Raw genomic sequence first — 9,419 nt, forward strand, 5'->3', positions numbered from 1 at the left:
ACCCTACAGCCCCCGGCCAGGGTTGTGGGAACTCGGGCGGCTGGTTGCCGGGAGCCCTGAGACGCCGGGAGAGGGGAGGGGAAGCCGGCGGCGGGGGCGGCCGCGAAGGGAGGGGGGTCGGAAGGAGATGGGCGTGATAGCAGCCGGACGCCGTGCGCGGCGGCGAGTTTTCCCGGACGCGGGCTCTTTAAGGGCGGGCGGACGCGGCTCCGGGGCGCTCGGAACTCGGGAAAGTGAGCTGCGCCGCGCGGCGGTAAACAGCAGGGCGGCCGGCCCGCCCGCTGACGTCAGGGGAAACTGACACAGATTTAAAGAGCCAAGTCCCGGATTGGCCCTTAAAGGGGCCGCAGTCCTCCTGCTGAAGGGGAAAGTCAGACATCCTCTCCAACTTCTACCTCGCTCCTGCCTCCTCTTTAGATATGCTTCCCCCTCTGGAAGCTTCTGTAGGGATAAGCGGACGTCTCTACGAAGGATCTCCAAGTGTTGGGTTCTTGTTGACAAATTTTAATCTTTATGCAAACATAGGACCAACTTGCACCCTCCCGGCCATTACAACCACCACCACCAACTCCGCCACTCCAGCTCAGTTTTCTCCCCTGATACTTAAAAAACGAATTAGGAAACCGGACGGGGCAGTGGCCCTGCCGGCAGAGGGGAAGCTGAGGCAGAACTTCAGAAAGAATTCATGACTCTCCCACTGCAGGGGTCACACAGCTGTAAGGATGCCTTCCAAGCTCGAGAGCTATTTCTCTGCTCTGTAGGGGCTGTTATAAAGCTCACGGAAAGATGCTGACCTTGAGTGTAAATCAGTAAAACTTTTGAAATATTTTGACTCTTTTAAGAAGCTTAAAGAGATACATACACTTTGGTCCAGTAATTCCATTCCTGCATTCTATCCTAAAGAATAACAGTTACAGATACAAATGTGTGGGCAACTATGCTTTTCACTGTGATATTTCAGATACTCAAAAGAAGCTACTTGAGAAGGAGTGGTTAAATGCACTATTATCATGAAGTCATCAAAAATGATGCTTGCCACTTTAACGAACATAGAATATGTCACTATATAAGCAGTATACCATATACAATGACATGCACAAAAAAATGTTGAAAAAATTGTGTACAAAATTAACAAACTGGTCTGGTGACACAAGCCTGTAATCCCAGCGACTCCGGAGGCTAAGACAGGAGGATCACGAGTTCAAAGCCAGCCTCAGTAACTGTGAGACGCTAAGCAACTCAGTGAGACCCTGTTTCTAAATAAAATACAAAATAGGGCTAGGGATGTGACTCAGTGGTTGAGTACCCCTGAGTTCCCTCTCCAGTATCCTTCCCCCAAAAAATTAACAAGGAATATCTTTGAATTACAGGTAAGTTTTTAAAACTATGTGTATTGTATATCATTCCCCTATAATTCCAAAAGTATATATTAAAAAGTACCAGAATAATAGAAAACTCACTCTTTTGAGCAGTTTTTTTTTTTAATTTTCTCTTTTTTGAGAGAGAGAGAGAGAGAGAATGTTTAATATTTTATTTAGTTTTCCGTGGAAACAACATCTTTGTATGTGGTGCTGAGGATCAAACTGGGGCCGCACGCATGCGAGGGGAGTGCGCTACCGCTTGAGCCACATCCCCAGCCCCTTGAGCAGTTCTTAAAAAGGCTGGGATTGTGGCTTAGCGGTTGAGCATTCCCCACGCACATGCGAGGCCCTGGGTTCGATCCTCAGCACCACATTTAAAAATAAATAAACAAATAAATACTTTTTTAAAAAAATACTTTTAAAAGATGTATAAGCATATGCCGGGCACAGTGGTGCGAACCTGTAATTGTGGGAACTTGGGAGGCTGAGGCAGGAGTATCTCAAGTTCAAAGCTACCCTCAGCAATTTAACAAGACCCTGTCTCAAAAATAAAAAGGGGGTTGGGGGTGTAGCTCAGTGGTAGAGAGCTTGCCTAGCATGTGTGAAGCACTGCATTTCATTCTCAGCACTGCATGTAAATAAAGGTCCATTAACAACTAAAAAAAAAATTTTAAATAAAAATGAAAAGGACTGGGAATGTAGCTCAGTGAAAAAATGCCTCTGGGTTCAATCCCCAGCAACAAAAATCAATAAATAAAATGTATGAATTTGCTATAATGTACATGTATTCCATTTATAGGACATACTAAATATGTGGTTACCTTAAATGCTGTCAGACATTCTGGTGAAGCCAGGTAGGCTGGTGCCTCTTAAGAATTCTCTTAGCTGGAAAAATTGCAGCAGTCTCAAGTCAGCTTTTGGCCCTGCCTTACTCCCAGGGCATCATTCCAATGAGGGCTATTTTACCTTATGACCAGTTATAAATATTTATTCATTCCTGCAATAAATATTTAATAAGCACCTACTATGTGCCATGTACTGTTCTAGTTAATGGGCAAATGGTGAATGGGAGCATTAGAGCTGGCCCTTGTCCAAATACAGCAAACTTAGGGTGAAGGCAGAGCAAGAGGCAGCAAAAGGAAAACCCTAGAAAGTCAGCCAGAAGGGCACCTTAGGGGTTTCCTCTACTAACCTTTCCTTGAACGATGAGTAAAGGGAAGCCCAGAAAAAAGACAACTTATTAGTAGCTTACTATACTCAAGCCTTCTAATTATTTTTACTTTTTTTATTTTTTGGTGCTGGAGTTTGAACTCAGGGCCTCATGGACATAGCTCAGTGGTGGAGGGACACCCCCAGTCCCTATACTCGAATCTCTTGCACATTAGTCCAGTACGTTTGCCAGCATCTAGACAACCCTGGATCAGAGGACCCTCAAAATAACAAGAGGTTTTTATTTGTTTTTTTCTTTTTTGGTATTGGGAATTGAACCCAAGGGCACTTAACCACTGAGCCACATCCCCAGCATCTTTTTATCTTTTGAGATAGGGTCTCACTAAGTTGCTTAAGGACACACTAAATTGCTGAGGCTGGCATTGAACTTGCTATCCTCCTGCCTCAGCTCCTGAGCTGCTAGGATTATAGGTGTGCACCACTGTGCCTGGCCCTCAAGAGGTCTTTATAATGAGCCCTCCATGTAGTCAGATGCCCAGTTTGGAGAATCAATGTGGATTTCCATATTCCAACTGAACTTCTCTCTTGATGACCCAGCTCATCTTGCTAGTAAATACCAAGAACACTCCCCATTGACTTGAGCTCCCCACTTATAGTCTGATGTAATTCAAAGGGCCTACCATTTGCCAGGAACTTTCCTGGGTGCAGTGAGAACAAACTGAGGATTATAGAGTTTCTGCTAAACCCAGGATGGGTGACTAAGGGAAGAAGCATTAAAGTTTAGCCTCAAAGAAAAGAAAAAAAAAAAAAAGTTTGGCCTCTTAGGCTTTTGGGTAAAATGTGACCCTAGACCTTTTAAAAATACACATATGGGGGGCTGGGGTTATGGCTCAGTGGTAGAGCACTTACCTCAAATGTGTGAAACACTGAGTTTGATTCTCTGCACTGCATACAAATAAAAAATAAAGGTCCATCAACAATTAAAATAAATATAAAAAACTTAAAAATACACATATGGGGTTCTACTTCACACTTACTGAATCACAGTGGAACTAAAAAATCTGCATTTTACGGGCTGGGGTTGTGGCTTAGTGGTAGAGCGCTTGCATTGCACATGTGAGGCCCTGGGTTCGATCCTCAGCACCACATAAAAATAAATAAAATAAAGGTGTCCATCTAAAAATAAAAAAAAAAAAATCTGCATTTTAACAAATTCTAGGAGCTTGTGTAATAAAATTTTATAATTAGTGCCTAGTGCCACCTAACTGTGGACTATCTATATTCCTATCTGCTGCTTTTCTCCTCCCATTATCTTGAGAGAAAGAAACTCAAGCAAACTCAGTGATCCTTCTTGCAAGGTCTCCAGGGCTTAACCTTTGAATTCTCAGTCCCCTGAGTGTTTAGGCCTTGTGGGAGCGTAGCAGCCCCAGATTTTCTTGCTGTTCTCCTCTGCAGAACTTTCCTTAGTCTCTGCCCCACCCCCTGGGAGGGATCAATAGGACACAGTTATGAATAGGCCCTTTCTGAAATCTGGCAGAGAGGAGAGAAGGCCTTTTTGTTAGCTGCTGTAGTCAATACAAAAGAAAAGCAGTGCTGGGTCTCAAAGCCAGACTTTGTGCAAAGGGGAGATGTGGAGGTCTCAGGGTACTTCAGCTTTCTGTGCGTGTCTAGCTATTGCATTCTCTGCCACAGTATACAGAAAGCTCAATCCAAAGCGGCCCTAAAGGGGGCAGAGTAGGTAGAGTCATATGGCTCAAGATACTCCCTTGTGGGTCAACTTTCCTGAATCTGAGCAGCAAACATACCAAAGACATGGAACCATTTACAAAGTAGCTGACATAGGTTCCCAGCCTTGCATGGGCCTGCTCATTTTAAGTCACAGGGGATTTGTGAAGTTTGGGGCAAGAGGACCAGGAAGAAACTCTGGCTGGCTAAGGGGTATTGTTAAAATGAGCCGAAGACTTCACAGGAATAGGATACTATAAAAATCAGTCAATGTGCTATTCAAATCCAATCAAGTATATAATTTAGAAACCTGGGAGGAACAGAATGGCCGTGCCTATCTGCCTATTGGGGTGTGACAGACCTTAGTGTCAAGAAATGGTATAACTTTAGCACAGAGAAAAAGGTTGCAAAACCAACTTCAAGTGAAGGAAATGGACTTGAAGTTCCTTGTTTTCATCATGACCATAAAAAGGGCTCAGTGTGTCCATTTGGAGCTCAGAATTGTCTGGACCTAGGCAGCCCCAGCAGCAGGAGTTCGGCACTTCTTTCCATCATTTAAGTTCTGTTCTTTCCCAGGGCTGCTCTTGTACCTGGACAATTCTCCTTCAAGGACTGTGAAAACTGGAATCAGATCAGATTGGGACTCAAGAGTCCAAAATACTCCACAGTGGTATTGGGCTTAGCTGCATTCACCACTCTAAACTATTGTCTAGAAAACAGGAAAACACAAGGGAGAGCAGCTTTGACCAAGTGGGCAGGTCTTTTTGTCTTTCTCCTAGAAATAGATCAATTTCCATTTCCTAAAACTGAGAAATTACTGCAATTCATTCAGGCCCTGCATCTGATCTGGTTCCCCCTGGCCATATGATAGAACCAACATCAGAGCTTTCCAGGAAACCAGGCTGGTTATCAGGTTATAGGAAACAAGCATATAAATAATTGATCAGTTCAAATCTGTGCCTCCAAAGATCGCTGATAAAGATGAGACAGCCATCCTCCTCCAATTTCAAGAAAGCTTGGGTCTCTCGACAGGCGTGGTGGCGTACACCTGTAATACCAGAGATTCAGGAGGCTGGGGCAGGAGGATTGCAAGTTTGAGGCCAGCCTCAGCAACACAGTGAGGCCCTAAGCAACTTAAAAAGACCCTGTCTAAAAAAAAAAAAAAAAAAAAAAAAGGCCTCAGTAGTAAAGTACCTCTGGTTTCAATCCCTAGTGCACGCATGCACATACACAAAATTAATAAAAGCAAGCAAGCAAACTTAGGTCTCTAAAATGTTCGAAGATGTACCTCAAGAACTTCGGCCATCTCTGGCTGTATTTAAAGATTACACATAGCCATCCAATTGTTATTCCAAGTTGTTCTCAGTAACGGAAAGGAATCCTCTCTTTTCACTTGGGCCACATCTCAGGATATATCCCATACCTTCTCCTAGTCTATTGGTCCTCAGATCCCTCACAAAGATGATTTTTGTCATTCATAATATCTTTGTTTCTTTGAACCTGTCTAGCTTTTTCTTTTACCTTCTCTTCCTATAAACATTATCTTTATTAATTCCATCTAGTTCTAAGCAAACTATTCAAAAAGAATTCTCAGAAAGTATTTAAATTTTTTTTGTAATTGTAGATGGACACCTTTATTTTATTTATTTTTATGTGGTGCTGAGGATCGAACCCAGTGCCTCACACATGCTAGGCAAGCCCCTAAGCTACAGCCCCCAGCCCCTCTCAGAAAGTTTTATATTATGTATTGCATCTGTTGTGTTGTTCGAAAGTATGTGTTGTTCCACTTGTGCCTTTATTCATCACTAGCAGAAATAATCTCTCTCATAAGCAGCATCATGGTGTCATCTGAAAGAACTAGGCATAAAGATCAAAAGATTTGTGTGACTATTTCAATTCTAACAGTTACTGGATAGATGACCATGAACAAATCACTGGATTTCCCATTTATTCATTCATTGCCTAGTTTTGTACTATTCACTAAGCTAGGTGCTAGGAACAAATATTCTTTGTTCTTAACAACTCATAATGTAGTAGTATAAAGAAAAAGATAAGCATATAGTACAAAATAAGTGCCATAATAAAAGTTTTACACAGGGTTATCATAGGAACTCAGATGTAAGACCTAACAGACCAAAGTTGAAAATAGGAGAAACAAGAGTACACTCTAGGAGGTTTCTCTGTGGGATAGAGAATGAGTAGGAGCTAGCCCAGTAAACAGGCAGGAGTACATCCCAGACAGGGAGTTCCAACTAAGGGGAAATACATAGACTTAAGTTCAATGCTAGGGGAATGAAAGTTCAAGGGAAAATGTGAGAGAATAAGAATTGAAAGGAGGGGAGGGCTAGGGCTGGGGGTGCAGCTCAGCATTAGAGCACTATCTCCCATGTGTGGGGCCCTGGGTTTGATACTCAGCACCACATAAATAAAATAAAAAGGTATTATGTCCACCTACAACTAAAAAAAATATTAAAAAAAAAAAAAATTGAAGAGGGGCCAGGGCATGGAGACTGTTGGATGTTACATTTAATAGCTTGGACTTGATCTTGTAAGTCAGCAGCTGTCAACAAGCATGCTGCAGTACACTGAAGTGTTATGATTTAGTTACAAATGTGCTGGCACAGCTTGATGGATGTGTAAAATCTGCATGTAAATAAAGTAGAATGAGCTAGCAAAAAAGTGAAAGGTAAGAGGCATTGTACAAAATCAGGCCAGAGTCAAAAGACTTCTTACAGTTAGCAAAACATTAAAATCTTTGTTTCTGGGCCATGTAAAACTAGGTAGTTGTTCAGTGCAGCGCACACCTGTTATCCCAGTTATTTGGGAGGCTAAGGCGGGAAGATCACAAGTTCAAGGCCAGCCTCAGGAACTTAGTGAGACCGTGTCTCAAAATAAAATTAAAAGGGGCCAGGGGACCCAGCTCAGTGGTAGAATACCCCTGAACTCAATTCCTAGTACCATAGGGGAAAAAATATAAAAACAAAAAATGTAGCCACTTTGAGATTCTGTATTTGCCATGGCTTTCCCCATGTTCGGAGTGAGGGACCTTTGTCTTCTAAGCACACCACAACTTCATCCACTTGTGCTAACTGAAGTTCAGTTGGGGGTAATTTGGATTACAGACAAGCAAATCCTCTGGACCTACACTGCCTTCACTGCTGCTGGGTATTTTTGTTTGTTTCTTTTTGTTACTGGAGATTGAACTCAGGGGTGCTTAACCTTGAACTACATTCCCTACCCCATTTTTTTGAGACAGGGTTTTGCTAAAGATCCCATTAAATTGCTGAGGCTAGCCTAGAACTTGTGATCCTCCTGCCTTAGCCTCCTACATTGCTGGGATTAGTCTGTCCTACTGTGCCTGGCTCTGTTGGATGATTAAGGGTTCATAAAAGCTGCTGACAAAGGAGAGACCTTCATAGATGGAGAGAAATTTGGAATGATTAGATACAGGGGAAGGGCAACTAGGAAAACAAAAATTCCTCAGTTTAATATTTCCACATTTTCATCATGCTATTTTGAAGTAAGCCATTTTAGTTTAGTAGCAGCACTGTGGTGAAGTGTGATGAATCATACAAAGATTAGCGAAACTTCTATCAAGGAATACTATCGTGGAATATCCACTAGCTTGTGTGGTATATTATCAGGATAGGTACTGATGTCAGTTGAGTAACTGACCTTTGTTCTAGTCTCATAGAAGAGAATAATTAGAGGAGGCTGCTTTAGTTTAGAAGGTAATAAATGAGCCCATGCTCAAGGTTCATGTCCTACATTCTGTTGTCACATTAACTCAGTCTGATGACACTCACCCAGTTCAGATAAGGCATTCTCTACCACAAGAACCCAAACTAACCTTTCTGCAAAATGGTTTTAGCCTTTTATGTGGTGGACTTCAAGGGAGGTAGCTGTGCTTTCTGAAGGTCTGACTAGAACTCCTCGTTTGACGTTTTCATCTGCAACTGTGGTCACTCCCCACAGTTTTAGAAGCTGCTAAACTCCTACCTACTTAAAAGTTATCTCTCTGCAACATATTGTGATTATACTTAAACCTTAAGCTTTTATTCCTATTCTGCTATACTAGGGACAGACACAGGGCCTGGCACATGCTAGGCAAATACTCCACCACTGAGCTATATATCCAACCCTCCTCCTCCTCCTTCTTTTTCTTTTTTAATATTTTTTAGTTGTAGGAGGACATAATGCCTTTATTTTTATTCATTTATTTTTAAGTGGTGCTGAGGCTCGAACTCAGGGCCTCACAATGCTAGGCTAGCGCTCCACAGCTGAACCACAATCCCAGCCCTGCCCTCTAACCCTTCTTTAGATTTTTAAATTCATTTAGTCAAGTAGTATCTTCCTATTAATCTGAATTTTTAATAAGAGTAGCTAGGCAATCTTTGAACCCCTTCATGTATACTACCAAAAATTCTTGCTCCATATTCACATTTTAATTTTACTGCTGGTTTAACGTAGGAAGATGACCAGACAATGCACTTTAAATAATTCTCATTACTATGGCTGCAGAAAGACTGAAGGAACTCCAGACTTGGTTCAAGTGAGAAAACTGTCTTACTTCATTCCCAGGACCTTCAACTGAAAGGAAACCAGGGATTTGTCATCAACTTAGCAAATCAAAAGCTGGAGCCAAAAAGATACCTCAGCATGAATTAGCAGCAGCAAGAGCTAGGACTTTTAAGTCAGGTAAAGCTGGGTTCAATTCCTAGATCAACCATTTAAATTACAACTAACCGGGACAAGATTTAAAAAAAAAAAAAAACAGTCTCTGGGCCTCTTAGGCAAGAGTAAAAAGAATGCAGTTACATAAATCACACAAGAGGTTAACACATGGAAAATACTGTCCTGAGCATTTCTTTTTCCTTGCAGTGCTGGGGATGGAACCCAGGGCCTCATACATGGTAGACAAGATCCCTACTCCTGAGCCACATTCCCAGGCCACCAGGCTTTTTTATCTGGATGGCAAAGAAACTCAGCAGTGCAAACTTTTTCAAGTGCTTAAGTTTAACCTCAGGGCAATAATGGAGAGATTTTCAAAATTAAAAATTGTTAGTGTACAGAATGGAAAAACAGTGCAACCTGGGACATTTTACGTGAATTAATTCTAAACACTGCAATTAGGGAAAAGGGTCAAAAGGTCAGTTTATGGTT

This window comes from Marmota monax, unplaced genomic scaffold, assembly GCF_021218885.2.
Source record: "Marmota monax isolate L192 unplaced genomic scaffold, Marmota_monax_Labrador192_F-V1.1 WCK01_AAM20220418_F8-fsc00081, whole genome shotgun sequence".
NCBI classification, from domain to species: Eukaryota; Metazoa; Chordata; class Mammalia; order Rodentia; family Sciuridae; genus Marmota; species Marmota monax.